Raw genomic sequence first — 16,063 nt, forward strand, 5'->3', positions numbered from 1 at the left:
CTCCAGTCCTGCTCTGTCGATCTCTCTCCCACCCAGAGCCAGATGTGATCTTCTTAAATTTAACTCCAGTCATCTCATTCCCCTGCTTCTCAAAATTCTTCAGTTTCTCTATGGTCTTGTGTCCAAGGTAATGGCCCCTTGTTCCTCCAGCCTTATCTTCCATCACTCCTGTGCCCCTGAACCCTGGGTTCACCCAGCCTGAACGACTCATGCTGCTTTCTCTCCCTCCCAGGCCTTTACACAAGTTTTTCTTTCACTCTGGAATGCTGGCTTCCTCCTCTCTTGCCCCCATACCACCTCTTTCTCTTCAAACCTTAGCTCAGACACTGCTTCCTCCAGGAAACCTCCATGACTGGGTCAGATAACTGCTCTGGGCTCCGATAGCACCTGTGCTTACCAGGTGGATTATAGACTTTATCCTTCTCATTTAATTGTCATTTGCTCATCTTTCTCATGACACTGTGAGTACTGTGCCTTATTTCCTCTTATAATCTCAGCATCTAGTCAATGCCTAGACAGTAGTCCCATCATAAATCCCAGTTGACTGAAAGTGATTGAATATCTTCTTTTCTTCCTTCCTCCTTCTTTCTCTTCTTCCCTCCCTCTCTCCCTTTTTTCCTTCCTTTCCTTTCCTTTTCCTTTTTCCTTTTCTTTTCCTTTTCCCTTTTCCTTTCCTTTGCCTGTTTTTCCATTAAGGCCTCAAGTGTTTTCCTTAGAAGAGCTTTTCATATATTAAGGTGAGAAATTTTTTTATCATATTTGTGGAAAATATTTTCTCTAGCCTGATACTTAATTGTTAATATAATTCATGATGATTTTCACACATAAAAGTTTTAAATTTATATGAGCACATCTACTGGCCTTTTGGCCTTTTTCTGGTTTCTTTTGGGAGGATATTGAGTAAGATGGAATATGAGGGAAACCTCTGGGGTACTGAAAATGTTCTAGATCATGATTGAGTGTTGCTTACACAACTATATATGCATATGCAAAAATTCACTGAGTTGTACACATATGTATATATATTATTATATATAAGACATACCTCGGCCAGGAGCAGTGGCTAACACCTGTAATCCCAGCCCTTTGGGAGGCCGAAGTGGGTGACTTGTTTGAGCCTAGGAGTTCAAGACTAGCCTGGGCAACATAGTGAAACCCTGTCTTTACAAAAAAATACAAAAAATTAGCCAGGTGTTGTGGTGTGTGCCTGTAGTCCCAGGTACTCAGGAAACTGAGCCAGGAGAATCACTTGAACCCAGGAGGCAGAGGTTGCAATGAGTGGAGATCATGCCTCTGTACGCCAGCCTAGGTGACAGAGTGAGACTCCATCTCAGGAAAAAAAAAGTAAAGTTCATTCTTTTATATTGCTGAGTAGTATTTCATTGTATGGCTATACCTCAATTTGTTTATCCATTTATCTGCTGGTGGAAATTTGGGATGTTTCCAATTTAGGGCTGCTACACCTAAAGCTGCAGTCATTCATGTACAGGCATTCATTATATGGACATGTACTTGGATATCTCCTGGATAAGTTCTTTCATTGATTTTTATTTAGAAAGTCCTCTACCATTCAATGAGAGGATAAGTATTTAAACTTTTCTTCTAGTTGTTGGGCTTTTTCTTTTTTTACATTTAGCTTTTATTCCAGCTGGAATTAATTTTGTTGTGATTAAGCATGAGGCAGGGATCTCAACTAGCTTTTGTTTTGTTTTGTTTTTCCCAAAAAGCCATTTTCCCCATCACTATTGGTGAAGAATTGATCCCTTCCCCCACTGATTTGTAATCTGTAACTCGCCCCTCTTCAAATGTAATTATAGCAATTGGAACAATTACAGGAATTGCTCTGACACACACATATCCATGCCCTTCTACCATCTGTCAATTATTTCTGAGTGTCCCCAGAGCAGTATCCATGGTCATACACAACTCATACTGATGCCCACACATGCTCAGATGTTAGAATTATTCACTCCCAGGTACAAGTGACCACTGATCATTGGCAGGAGGTTTTAGCAGAGTTTGTCCCATTCATGTAGTGATGCAGGTGTTGGCAGAGTGGGCAGCCTGGAGTGAGCCACAGTGAACAGGGCAAAGCAGCTGGCCAACCGTTTAGCCAGAACTTCTTCCCGCTGTACTCTGCTGAATGAGGCTGGAAAGAAAGCTTGGTTGTAGATGGTAGGATCCTTGAATGGCAGGCCAAGGGCTTTAGTTTACAGATGCCTGCTCTGCCCACAATCCTGCACTGAGTGCTGAGTACACAGAGGTGACTTATCTTTAGGCCCTACCCTTGAAGCTTACCAACAAGTAAAGAGACAACTATGGTTCATTCGTTCCACTATTTATTGACCACCTACTAGTTGCCAGACACTGTTCTAAGCGCTTAGGATATATAAGAAAACAGCCAAAGATCCCTGTCCTTATAAAGTTCAGCAAGGAGAAAGAGAGACAATACTAACACTACATGTGATTTAAGTAAAAAAAAAAAAAAAAAAAAAATGTATGGGATGTTAGAAGCTGATAAATGCTTTGGAAAAAGTAGGACAGAATAGGGGAACCAAGGATACTTGGAAGAAGAGGAAGGAGGGATAGCGATGTTAAATAAAGTAGTCAAGGCAGCACTTGGGGAGACCATTTGCAGCCTCATTGGGAATTACACTGTTGACCAGGCATGGCAGTTCATGCCTGTAGTCCCAGCACTTTGGGAGGCCAAGGCGGGCGGATCACTTTGAGCTGAGGAGTTCAAGATCATCCTGGGCAACATGGTGAAACCCCGTCTCTACAAAAAATACAAAAATTAGCTGGGTGTATTGGTGCATGCCTGTGGTCCTAGCTACTCAGGAGGCTGAGGCTGGAGAATTGCTTGGACCCAAGAGGGGGATGTTGCAGTGAGCCAAGATTGCACCACTGCACTCCAGCCTGGGCAACAGAGGGAGACCCTATCTCAAAAAAAAAAAAAAAAAAGAGAGAGAGAGAGAACTAAATTGTTCAGGGCCTTTGAGAGCATAGAGGGGTGCCCTCCATGATAGCAGGGAGTTTATGGAGGGCTTCCAGGAGGTGTGTCCCATGAGTGAAGACAGTGGGGAAAGGTATTCAGGCAGAAGAAGCAGCATGAAAAGTGAAAGAGAGAGTGGCTCCACAGAGAGCCACAGGCCGATCATGGCTTCAGGAGTGCAGGGCTGTGCGCATGAGGCATGGCGAGCCTGGGGCGTGGAGAGCTTGGGTGAAGATCACAGCCCAGGGATTTTGGTCCACAGATGGTTGCCAGTACCTACAGCTGTACCCTTGGCCAGGGGTTCAGTGGGGTTCCCCAGAGCCTGAGGGGTGCTCATTAAACCTGTGCTGAGTGCAGGTCTACCCAGAGCTATCCTGTCCATCCAGGGCCAGGGCTGACCTTCCCCAAGACATCCAACTGGCTGTCACTGAGTGTGCCCCCTGAATCACAAAGTGCCCACCTTGGGAAGGGCTGGGGTGTGGGTGTGGGAGCGTGGGCTGACATCACATCCCTGCCCCTGTCTCTGAAGTCGTCTGACTGACTCTCAGCCAAGACCAGCCTTGTGGGGCAGTCACTGAGACTGTGGCTGTGGCTTCTGATCTGAGATGAAGGCAGGAAACTGTGGCCAAGGCCCCAGTGACAACATATGCTCATCAAATGGGAGAAAGGAAGCGTGTGCCAGGAAATGTGTACAGCAGCCCCACCGCCCCCAGCCCGGACCTGAGTGGCCTTGGTCCAGCAGAGTCCCAGGTCTGACCTGAGGACTGCCATGGCCCACTTTGTCCCAGATGGCATTACCTGCCCCATAGTGGTCAGGGTGGTCACTATGGCATCAGGAACTCCAGACCCCAGCAGATGTGGAATGTATGACCAAAGGCCTCAGGATGACTTGAGATCTCCCCACACACACCCCGCCCCAGGGCCTCTCTGACTTGGGACTTCCCGTGACTGCAGCCACAGAGGCTTCTCAGGACCCTTTTCTCTGATGCTTTTTCCATAGAACATCTGGGAACTGGTGTGAACCGCCCTAATGAGCCACAGTCTCTGAAAGCCTCACAGATCTCCCCTGAGCCCTCTGCATTTGCGCCTACACCTCCATTATGCCCAGAGGCCTGGAGGAAAACTCTGGCTTCCAGTGCAGTGGGGCAGAAAATACCACACCAGCGAGGCCACAACCACCTTCTGCTTCTATGATGGCCATAAATGTTGCTGGAATTCACATTCTGTCCAAACGCAGTGCTAGGACCTAGGATATAGCAAGGAACAGGGCTGGGCCTGCCAACAAGGAGTTCCCAAGGGAAAGAGAGAGACAGACAATTAAAAAGTGAACACATGCACACATAAGGTGATGTCCCATAGTGTCCCTTCATCCAACAAGGTACTGTGACAGAGTTTGGGTGGGCACCATGAGATTGGGCCATAGGCCAGGCCTCCCTGAGGAGAGGACATCTGAACTCAGACCTGAATGGCATAGGAAGAACGTGGGTACAGTGGAGCAGGGACGGGGCCTGCAGTGGGAGTGACTGGGGAGTTTCCAAGGAAGAGGAGGCCAGCATGAGTGGGCGGGGGCCATGGAGAGGATGAGCCAGAAAGGTAGGCAGAGCCAGGAAGGTAGGCAGGGCTGGATCGTTCATGGCTTTTTGGGCCTGATAAGTACTCTGGATTATCTTCCAAGTTAAGAGAGTTTCAGGTAGGCTAGTGACATGATCTCACTTAGGTTTTTCAAAGATGAGCCTGGCTGCTGTGGCAGAGTGGGAAGCAGGGGACAAGAGTAGGAGTAGGGTGACCAGTGAGGCACCTGCCATGGCAGGACAGGGAGCTGGGGACAGCTGCAGAGCAGCCAGTCACCCACGGACTCTGCATGTATCGTTAAAACAGGGCTGGAAGGAGCTGCTGACAGGCGGGCGAGATGTGAGGTGTGAGAAGAAAGAGGCAAGGGTGAACTGGAGAATTGCAGTTGTACTGCATGGACTCCAGTGACCGAAACGCCCAGAGGTGGCACAGGTTCTGGTGTGGCTGGGTCAGCGCCTCTCCATCAGTTGGTCTGTCCTCAGTCTGACATCCCTCAATAAGGCAAAATGGCTGCACTGGTTCCAGTCCTGACATCCACCAGCAGAAGCTTCTACTGTCAAACCATTAAACAAAGGTCCTGAACTTTTGTCTAATTTGGATGACCAATCACGGTGGCAATGATGCAGGGTTCTACCAGTTGCTTTCACACTAGGAGTATCTGCCTACCAGAGCAGGGAGGGTGGGAAGGATGCCAGGAAAGCGCATCTGCACCAATGTCTAGAGGCCACTTGATATCCAGTGGGAGTTACCAAGAGGAAAGGTGGATGTAGGGGTCTGAAGGTCCGGAGAGATATCAGGGTGGGAAATAAGAATTTAGTTATCATTGGCGGGTAGACAGTACTTGCATCTGTGAGGCTGGGAGAGGGGACCGAGAAGCATGTGTAAATTGTGCTCTGAGGACTCAGCCCCATAGCATTCCAGCACTTAGAGGCAGGACAGCTCCTGAGGAGAAGCAGCAAAGGAGAGAACAAAGGAGCATCGGGAGGTGGCAGGAAAGCCTGGAGTGTGTGCTGTCATAGAAGCAAGTTTCCCTGCAGCTGACAGGAAGGCTATCTGGCAAAAAAGCAAGATGAAAACAAAGACGTGGACCCTGGATTTGGCAACATGGTGGTGTTAGTGACCTTGACAAGTCACACCTTGGAGGACAGGCCATGAGGTGGAGAAGTAGGAATAGTGAATGCAGACGGCTCCCTCAGGGAATTTTGCTGTGAATGGAAGAGAAAAGGTGCGGTATTTGGGGGTAAAAATGGATTCAAGTAAGAGTCCATCATGGCTGAAGCCAGTGCCCATGTGGTCCACAGCTGTGGTCCAAAAGGACATCCAGGCCACAGGACAGTCATTTTCTTCTCTGTTCTGGGTTGAACTTGGACTCAGAGTGGCCCTGGGCTAGGAGCCTCTGTGCCCTATCCTTCTGAACCCCTTGGAGTCTTTCTGTCAGAGCACACAGCCCACCCCGCTATAACTACCCATGCCTACCTCTTCTCAGCAGCCCAGGCTGATCCCAGGCTGGGGACAACGGAGTGGAGGATTAATCCCCATTCACAGAGGCATCAGCACAGATGGAAAATCCAGGGCACTGACAAAAGTGATTGATAGGGAGTTGGGGGCATGGGCATCACTGAGTTGGGACTGGACAGGAATAGAAATAAAGGATGAGGGAGAATAGAGGCCCAATGGCCAGCATGGCAGGGAGAGTGGCACGAGTGCTGGACCGTTCTGAGGCTGTGTTGTGTGGGATGTGTGTGGGTAAAAGTCATGGAAGGGGAGAGCCGGGACACAGAGGTGATGGACTGGAAGAAGAGAGCAGGAACGGGGTCCTAAAGTTCTGGGCCATTCTTGGAGGCTAGTGGTGCCTGGGCTGGGAGAAGCCCCATAAGCTGGTTCCAAGTCATCACACATATCATGATAAAGTTTGGAAGCATTCATCTCCTTCTGAGCTATGTCATTTCTTCACTCATGCTGCTGAACTCCAGCCCGTGGCCCATCCACACCTGGGAAAGAAGCCACATGATTAATTAGCTGCACAGATCAGGGCAAGATCTATCCATGAATGACTTAGGAGCCACATGAAACCCCAACGACTATCAGCACTCCATTTTCAGGAGGATCACCATAACCAGAGTTAGGAGAGGGAGCAGGGCTGGACTGGCAGTCAAATAAGGAGCCGGAGCACAGGGAGTAAGTAGATGATCTGTGACTGCTGCTGTCCTGCCCATCTGCTAAACCCACTTTAGTGTGGTCTGTGAGAAGAAACAGCCCCTACCGAGGACTTCCAGGAGCAGCATCCTGGGCCAGATCAGGACAGGAGGTGAAGGCAGGGTCTGTGAAGACTTCCAGGACATTCGAGATTTTCCTGCTCTGCAGTCCAGAGGACACAGGAAGGCTGTATGGGAGCAGAGGCTGGGATGGAGGTCGCTGATGGGGGATGGGGTGAGGGGCCAATGACCTGAGGAGTGGATATTACAGGGGTCAGACTATTGCCAGAGGATTACAGGATACCCCTAAGGATGAGCAGAGGTCAGAAAATGGACCTCACGCATCTCAGAAAAGGCTTAGACTGGGCTGGGTTGATTGTCATGGGTGTGGTGGGTCTACAACATCTCAGGATGTGGGAAAAACATCTTGGCCACCCATTACCTGGGTACTAGAAGGAACCAAAAGTGACACATTTGATGAATAAAAAGAAAACAAGTGGTCAAATAATTACTGACCAATTCTGAAGGTCAATTTCCAAAAAGTCAGCAGAGGCTCAGAAAAAAAAACTGAAAAGGCCAGGTTAGGAAGGACTGAGTCAAGCCAGTGGGCAACCTGTCTGTCCCAGCTGCTTAGGGGACGCCTGGGTCTCAGCCCTGCCTGGGGATGAGATGACACTGACTCATGGGAAAGACGCTGTAATCAGGATCAATATGATTTTGCGGGGGAGGTTGTTTGAGAAAGACCTGCAAGATGTTCCTTTGCCTGAACTTTCTTTCCTCCCACCTCTCATTCTGTGTTATCGGGATCCCACACCCACCTCTGCTGCTGAGACGTCCCTTCCCCAGTGCCCCCTCACCTCCATTCCCAGAGCAGCCAACTCCTGAGCCCCATCCAGCCTGTCTTCTCTGCAGGGGTGGGCAATGCATTTAGAGAAAAACAAACCCTGTGATTTTGGAAACCTGATTATTACACGTCTTAATTTGCATTCCTTTTCAAAAATATAACTTCATTTTTCTTTCTGACTACAAATGTGATATATGTTCATTATAGAAAGTTTGGAGAACTCAGAAAAGCACTGAAAAGAGTATAAAAACCACCCTTGATCCCAGCTCAGAGGTCATTATTTACTTCTGACACATCAGTCTGTGTCTTTCCTGACTCCCTTCCAATCACATCTTCTTTTTGTTACTTGGAGCCATACCTTCCATTCCAAATTTCATAATGGAATGTAAGCTCCATGAGGACAGTGGTTTTATCTTCTTTGTTCACTGTTGTTTCCTAGTACATAGTAGTCACTCAGTAAATATTTGTTGGAAGAATGGATGTCATAACCCATTTTAATTTAATGCAGTGCAGTCATCTTCTGGCATTATTTCCCATTCTCTTATGCCATTATTTTTACTGGCTACATAGTATTTGTCCTATGAGTATGCAATAATTTATTTCTCTAATCCACCATTGTTAGATATTGAAGTTGCTTCAAACGTGTTATATTATCAGTAACATCATGGTGAACATCTTTGAATATTCATATATAGCGATTTTTTGCACATATTTCCTTAAGATAAATTCCTAGAGGGGGACTTGCTGGGTTTACCATGCTTACTAAAATTTTCTATGTATTTTGCCAAATTGCCTTCCCTCCCCAAAAGGGTGATCTAAACCCACGTCCTTAACCCTTTCCAATAGAATCTATTATCATGCTTTAAACTCTGATAACTGACAGGAAAGATGTACCTTATTTTTATTTTTATTTTTATTGGTTTTTTCTTTGGTTACTTTTGGGATTGACAGATATTTGCTAGTGATTTGTATTTTTTATTTTCTGAATTGCTTAGTCAGCTTCTTTTGGGGTGTGTTTTTCCTAATTGATTTATAAAGAGCTCCTCACATAATACATATTTTTTTGAGTTGAAAAATTTTTTAATTTTATGTGGTATTTTTATTTAATATTTGGGCTTTCTAATTAATTGATCTATCCATTTTTGTACTTGTATCACAGATTTTATTTTTGTGCTATTCATTGTACTTATTTACTATGGTATTTTCATACTTATTATTATTCTCCTTTCACAAATGTTTCTCAGCCAGCATTGTACATGTACAACTTTCAAATGATATTTAGATTCACATTGTTAACTTAAAAAATAAGATTACAGGCCGGGCGCGGTGGCTCAAGCCTGTAATCCCAGCACTTTGGGAGGCCGAGACGGGTGGATCACGAGGTCAGGAGATCGAGACCATCCTGGCTAACACCATGAAACCTCATCTCTACTAAAAAATACAAAAAACTACCCGGGCGAGGTGGCGGGCGCCTGTAGTCCCAGCTACTCGGGAGGCTGAGGCAGGAGAATGGCGTAAACCCAGGAGGCGGAGCTTGCAGTGAGCTGAGATCCGGCCACTGCACTCCAGCCTGGGCGACAGAGCGAGACTCCGTCTCAAAAAAAAAAAAAAAGAGATTACATTAAATATAAACATAAGTTTGGGAAGAATTAATGTCTTCATAGTATTTAGTATTTTAATCCAAGAACAGAGTTTGCCTCTTTGTGCATTTATGTCTTTCTATAAAGTTTTATATTGGTCTTCATCTAGGTCCTGCGCAAATCTTGTTTATTCCCAGTTAGTTTCTATTTTTTGTTGCTTTTTGAATGAAACATTTTTCCTGTAATTTTTCTGTTTATTTCCATATGTAATAAATACTCAGCCACCTCATGAATACTCCTCTTAAGTACAAAGCTTTTTAGTTGCTTCCCTTGGAGTTTCTGCCCTCTAGGCACTCACTTTGGGTCTTTCCTCTTTCTCTCTTCCATCCACATATAGATGCAGAGCTAAATTTGAGTAATTCAAAGTAGAAATACAAAGTAGTGTGGACTCCTGTTCTCAGAGGAGTGCGATTTTCCCCCAGTGAGCTCATTGGTGCTTATCTTGGAAAGAGGAGTCTTATGTGGAGGCATAGACTTGTCCAGGTTGAGACAGGAGGGATACTCAGCCAGGGAACTGGGGAAATAGGTCTGCTGGTAGGGGCAAATCAGTTAGGGGAAGCAGAAAGCACATGGAGGGAGTAGTGATTAATATGGCAGGAGGTTCAGCAGGACCAGGCCTTGGGAACTTGGGCTGGCCGGAGGACCTGGACTTTATGCTTGGGCAGGGAAGACCCACCCTTGAGGAGCACAGTGATGGGAATAGAATAATGGCCCATGGAGGAGGAGGGGCTGACTGTGCCTAGAAGGGGGCTGGCAGGAACAGAGGTGCCTGGAGGAGGGCGCAGGATGAGTACGGGCCTGTCTGCCAATGCTCCTTTTCCTTCAAGAGCCACTGTCTGCCCCTGCCCTGCTGAGGAAACCCTTCTTGGTCCTTTCCAAGGGCACAAATTAGAGGTCCATCCTCCTCGCTCCCAAAATGCACATGCTGACTCTGGCACAAAAAGTACTGCCCCAGGGTGAATTGTTTTCTGACTCTCCACCAGAACAGGCCCTGTTGGTGTTTACACCTGCTCAAGGACTTCTCTCTTACATTCTGAAATTCTATAGCACAAAATTTTAGTGGATGCCTTTATTGAGTATCTCTGGAATGCCAGAAGGCTGAGTGAGATACCACGTGCATGCTGAGTGTAGGAGGTGATATATGTCAGGAAAGGGTGGCCCTGTGGGTTTCAGTCTGACTTTTCACAGGTGTTTGTGGCCAAGTCACCTCCCTTACCCCTCACCTCACAGTTTCGGGGAATTCACCTTGTGGAGCTGTGCTCTCTTCACTGCACACTTGGCTCAGGGTGTCTGTCCTGAGTGTTTTACGTGCCACTACTTTTTCCTTGTTTGGGAGTTTTCATTGCACAGGTTTCACCTTTTCTTTTGGGAACTTATTTTGAGTGAGGTTGGAGTGGAGGATATACTGGTATATTGGGTGGATTCCCTGCTGCTGTGTCATCACTGAGAGCTCATGGTTGGCTCTGGTATTTCCACAAATGCAGGGGATCTTCTGTTTCTTTCCCTCTGAGATTTGCCCCTACACAACCACAGCAAGGCTATAGTAGCTTCAGTGATGAGAGCAAAGGCTCCAGTTACTACGTTTTCTGGGGTTACCCTTGCTGTGTTTTCCTACTACGAAACAGAGTGCCTCCCGAATTCAGTTTGCCTCTTCCCAAGAAATTAATTCTTGTGTTTCCTTTTCCACATAAGAAATTCTCTATCTCTAATTTTAATAGATTTTATTGATAAAATATGTTAAATTGTTGTGAATTCCTCTTTGTATGATCTTTGCCAGTTTTCCTGTAAATAGGTATAATGGAAAGAACACAGGCTTGGAATTTGGATGGCTTTGGGTTCAAATCCAGCTATGGAGACCTTGGGCAAGCTATGTCAGCTCTCTAAACCTCAGTTTCCTCATCTGTTAAATGAGATGTTAGTCAGTGCAAGTGACCACAAGCACCGTAACCTACTCAAGCCAGCTAAAAGGGAATTGAGATTGATTAGTCAGTCATCAGAAGTATCTCACATGTTGCAAATGCAGGAGTGCAGCTGGGCTTCCAGGGCTGACTAGAATCAGAGTTGCAGGAACGGTGGGAAATGAGGGCCACTGAAAGGTCAGACTCCATTCTCGACTGGCTGAAAACCTTTATCTGGGCTTTCAGATGCAGGATAGTTGGTTTTGAGCCCTCTCCTAGTCTGATTTTTTGCACTGATTTTCCCACCTGTCGTCTGCCCTATGGAGAATCTAGCAATGCATTCCTCTGTTTTTCATCTGTGCTTCTCTGGGCGTATTTGCTTCATTTGTCATGTTTTCTGCAGATATGTATTCTCTGCAGAAAAGGACTAAAGTCCCAATTCAGAGTTCCCAGGGAAGAACTATGATGGGTCCAGCTAGTTATTGGACCAATTAATTATTGGTCACCCAGACGTTTCATAGGTGACCAGTGAATGGGGTCACACTTCTGTGACCATGGCAGCTGCTATCATAAAGTTATGGATGGAATGAAGGGCATAGTGAGAGCAGGCATTCTCTAAAGAAGCTTGTGCAGAGATAATCCTAGCATCCTTATATTTTAGTGTGGCTAGGAGTGGAATGTGAGTTCATCATGCAATTGTGCTTGGATGATGCTCAACAAGTCTGTGGGTTCTGCCCCTGGCTGCTTGTTCCGTATCAGCCTGGCACCTTGGAGAGAGATGCTATTTTATTTTCATGGAATTTCAATTTATATAGTTAATCCATCTGTTAAAACCTCATTTAGGATTATGGTGCCTGTATTTATATTCAATATGGGCCTATTCTTAGTTCAAAAAATTTGATGTCACATCAAGTCTTGGAATTGTGTCTATATTTACCTCATAAATTGAATTGGATGACAAATAATGTTTTTATATAGTTTTAAATAATTTATATGTAGGAATTATTTAAGTTTTCAACATTTTAAACATTCCCCCTAGGGAATAATGAATGGTGCATTAGGGAGGGAGTTAGAAATCCATGACTTGGTCTGGTCTTAGTCTTAATTTTCTGTGTGGCCTGGGGCAGGTTCCTGCCCCTCCTTGGGCCTCTGTGGAATTAGAGAGGACAGGACAGCTGGCTCTGATGGCTTCTCAGGCCCCTGCCCGGCTGGCCTTTCTGGGTGGTCTGCCACTGGTCCTTGGGATTGTTTCTTTTGTGGGCCCCTTCTGCACCTTTCTGGCGCCCTCTAGCAGATTTCTAGTGAGTGACTTTTTTTAAACTTTCCGGTTACTCCCCTGGCCCTGAGGGTGTCCTCCTAAAGCACAGGTTTTGTTTTCCACGGGTCTGGGTGCAAATTGGCAGGGTTCAGGGTCTTAGGTGTTGAAGTCTTGGTTCCCTGTAATAAGCTCTGTGAGTAGGACACATTCTGCCTGCCTCCAGAGAATGCACCACCCTCTTCTGGAAATTCTCTTTTTTGACTTCCTGGCACCTGGCTGCCTCCTGGAGTTCTTCCTTCCACCACCTCTAAAGCCTCTGGCTCTTCCCCCTTCTCTCCCTCTGTAACATCTTCCCAGGCTTATAGGAGCTACCCTGAAAGTCCTCATGGCCACCTCCAGCCCTGTTCTCTCTCTCTCTCCAGCCCCAGCTCACTGTGGTTTTCTAAAGGCCACGAGAGAAAGGGGTCCTGGGGCAGGTGCCAAAAGACTGCAGGGTCAACAGGTGACAGGTCCCGGGAGGAGGAACTCTTTTTTTTTTTTTTTTTTTTTTTTAGTTTTATAATTTTTTTTTCATTTTTTTATTATACTTTAAGTTCTAGGGTACATGTGCATAACGTGCAGGTTTGTTACATATGTATATTTGTGCCATGTTGGTGTGCTGTACCCATCAACTCGTCAGCACCCATCAATTCATCATTTATATCATGCATAACTCCCCAGTGCAATCCCTCCCCCCTCCCCCCTCCCCATGATAGGCCCCAGTGTGTGATGTTCCCCTTCCCAAGTCCAAGTGATCTCATTGTTCAGTTCCCACCTATGAGTGAGAACATGCGGTGTTTGGTTTTCTCTTCTTGTGATAGTTTGCTAAAAATGATGGTTTCCAGCTGCATCCATGTCCCTACAAAGGACGCAAACTCATCCTTTTTTATGGCTGCATAGTATTCCATGGTGTATATGTGCCACATTTTCTTAATCCAGTCTGTCACAGATGGACATTTGGGTTGATTCCAAGTCTTTGCTATTGTGAATAGTGCTGCAATAAACATACGTGTGCATGTGTCTTTGTAGTAGACTAATTTATAATCCTTTGGGTATATACCCAGTAGTGGGATGGCTGGGTCATACGGTACATCTAGTTCTAGATCCTTGAGGAATTGCCATACTGTTTTCCATAATGGTTGAACTAGTTTACAATCCCACCAACAGTGTAAAAGTGTTCCTATTTCTCCACATCCTCTCCAGCACCTGTTGTTTCCTGATTTTTTAATGATTGCCATTCTAACTGGTGTGAGATGGTATCTCATTGTGGTTTTGATTTGCATTTCTCTGATGGCGAGTGATGATGAGCATTTTTTCATGTGTCTGTTGGCTGTATGAATGTCTTCTTTTGAGAAATGTCTGTTCATATCCTTTCCCCACTTTTTGATGGGGTTGTTTGTTTTTTTCTTGTATATTTGTTTGAGTTCTTTGTAGATTCTGGATATTAGCCCTTTGTCAGATGAGTAGATTGCAAAAATTTTCTCCCATTCTGTAGGTTGCCTGTTCACTCTGATGGTAGTTTCTTTTGCTGTGCAGAAGCTCTTCAGTTTAATTAGATCCCATTTGTCAATTTTGGCTTTTGCTGCCGTTGCTTTTGGTGTTTTAGACATGAAGTCCTTGCCCATGCCTATGTCCTGAATGGTACTACCTAGATTTTCTTCTAGGGTTTTTATGGTATTAGGTCTAACATTTAAGTCTCTAATCCATCTTGAATTAATCTTCAATAAGGAGTAAGGAAAGGATCCAGTTTCAGCTTTCTACTTATGGCTAGCCAATTTTCCCAGCACCATTTATTAAATAGGGAATCCTTTCCCCATTTCTTGTTTCTCTCAGGTTTGTCAAAGATCAGATGGCTGTAGATGTGTGGTATTATTTCTGAGGACTCTGTTCTGTTCCATTGGTCTATATCTCTGTTTTGGTACCAGTACCATGCTGTTTTGGTTACTGTAGCCTTGTAGTATAGTTTGAAGTCAGGTAGCGTGACGCCTCCAGCTTTGTCCTTTTGACTTAGGATTGTCTTGGCAATGCGGGCTCTTTTTTGGTTCCATATGAACTTTAAAGCAGTTTTTTCCAATTCTGTGAAGAAACTCATTGGTAGCTTGATGGGGATGGCATTGAATCTATAAATAACCTTGGGGAGTATGGTCATTTTCACGATATTGATTCTTCCTATCCATGAGCATGGTATGTTCTTCCATTTGTTTGTGTCCTCTTTGATTTCACTGAGCAGTGGTTTGTAGTTCTCCTTGAAGAGGTCCTTTACATCCCTTGTAAGTTGGATTCCTAGGTATTTTATTCTCTTTGAAGCAATTGTGAATGGAAGTTCATTCCTGATTTGGCTCTCTGCTTGTCTGTTACTGGTGTATAAGAATGCTTGTGATTTTTGCACATTAATTTTGTATCCTGAGACTTTGCTGAAGTTGCTTATCAGCTTAAGGAGATTTTGGGCTGAGACGATGGGGTTTTCTAAATATACAATCATGTCATCTGCAAACAGGGACAATTTGACTTCTTCTTTTCCTAACTGAACACCCTTGATTTCTTTCCCTTGCCTGATTGCCCTAGCCAGAACTTCCAACACTATGTTGAATAGGAGTGGTGAGAGAGGGCATCCCTGTCTTGTACCAGTTTTCAAAGGGAATTTTTCCAGCTTTTGCCCATTCAGTATGATATTAGCGGTGGGTTTGTCATAAATAGCTCTTATTATTTTGAGGTACGTTCCATCAATACTGAATTTATTGAGCGTTTTTAGCATGAAGGGCTGTTGAATTTTGTCAAAAGTCTTTTCTGCATCTATTGAGATAATCATGTGATTCTTGACTTTGGTTCTGTTTATATGCTGGATTATGTTTATTGATTTGCGAATGTTGAACCAGCCTTGCATCCCAGAGATGAAGCCCACTTGATCATGGTGGATAAGCTTTTTGATGTGCTGTTGAATCCGGTTTGCCAGTATTTTATTGAGGATTTTTGCATCAATGTTCATCAGGGATATTGGTCTAAAATTCTCTTTTTTTGTTGTGTCTCTGCCAGGCTTTGGTATCAGGATGATGTTGGCCTCCTAAAATGAGTTAGGGAGGATTCCCTCTTTTTCTATTGATTGGAATAGTTTCAGAAGGAATGGTACCAGCTCCTCCTTGTACCTCTGGTAGAATTCAGCTGTGAATCCATCTGGTCCTGGACTTTTTTTGGTGGGTAGGCTATTAATTGTTGCCCTACAATTTCAGAGCCTGCTATTGGTCTATTCAGGGATTCAACTTCTTCCTGGTTTAGTCTTGGGAGAGTGTAAGTGTCCAGGAAATTATCCATTTCTTCTAGATTTTCTAGTTGATTTGCGTAGAGGTGTTTATAGTATTCTCTGATGGTAGTTTGTATTTCTGTAGCGTCGGTGGTGATATCCCCTTTATCATTTTTTATTGCATCTATTTGATTCCTCTCTCTTTTCTTCTTTATTAGTCTTGCTAGCGGTCTGTCAATTTTGTTGATCTTTTCAAAAAACCAACTCCTGGATTCATTGATTTTTTTGGACGTTTTTTTGTGTCTCTATCTCCTTCAGTTCTGCTCTGATCTTAGTTATTTCTTGCCTTCTGCTAGCTTTTGAATGTGTTTGCTCTTGCCTCTCTAG

This window comes from Rhinopithecus roxellana, chromosome 3, assembly GCF_007565055.1.
Source record: "Rhinopithecus roxellana isolate Shanxi Qingling chromosome 3, ASM756505v1, whole genome shotgun sequence".
Classification (NCBI taxonomy): Eukaryota; Metazoa; Chordata; class Mammalia; order Primates; family Cercopithecidae; genus Rhinopithecus; species Rhinopithecus roxellana.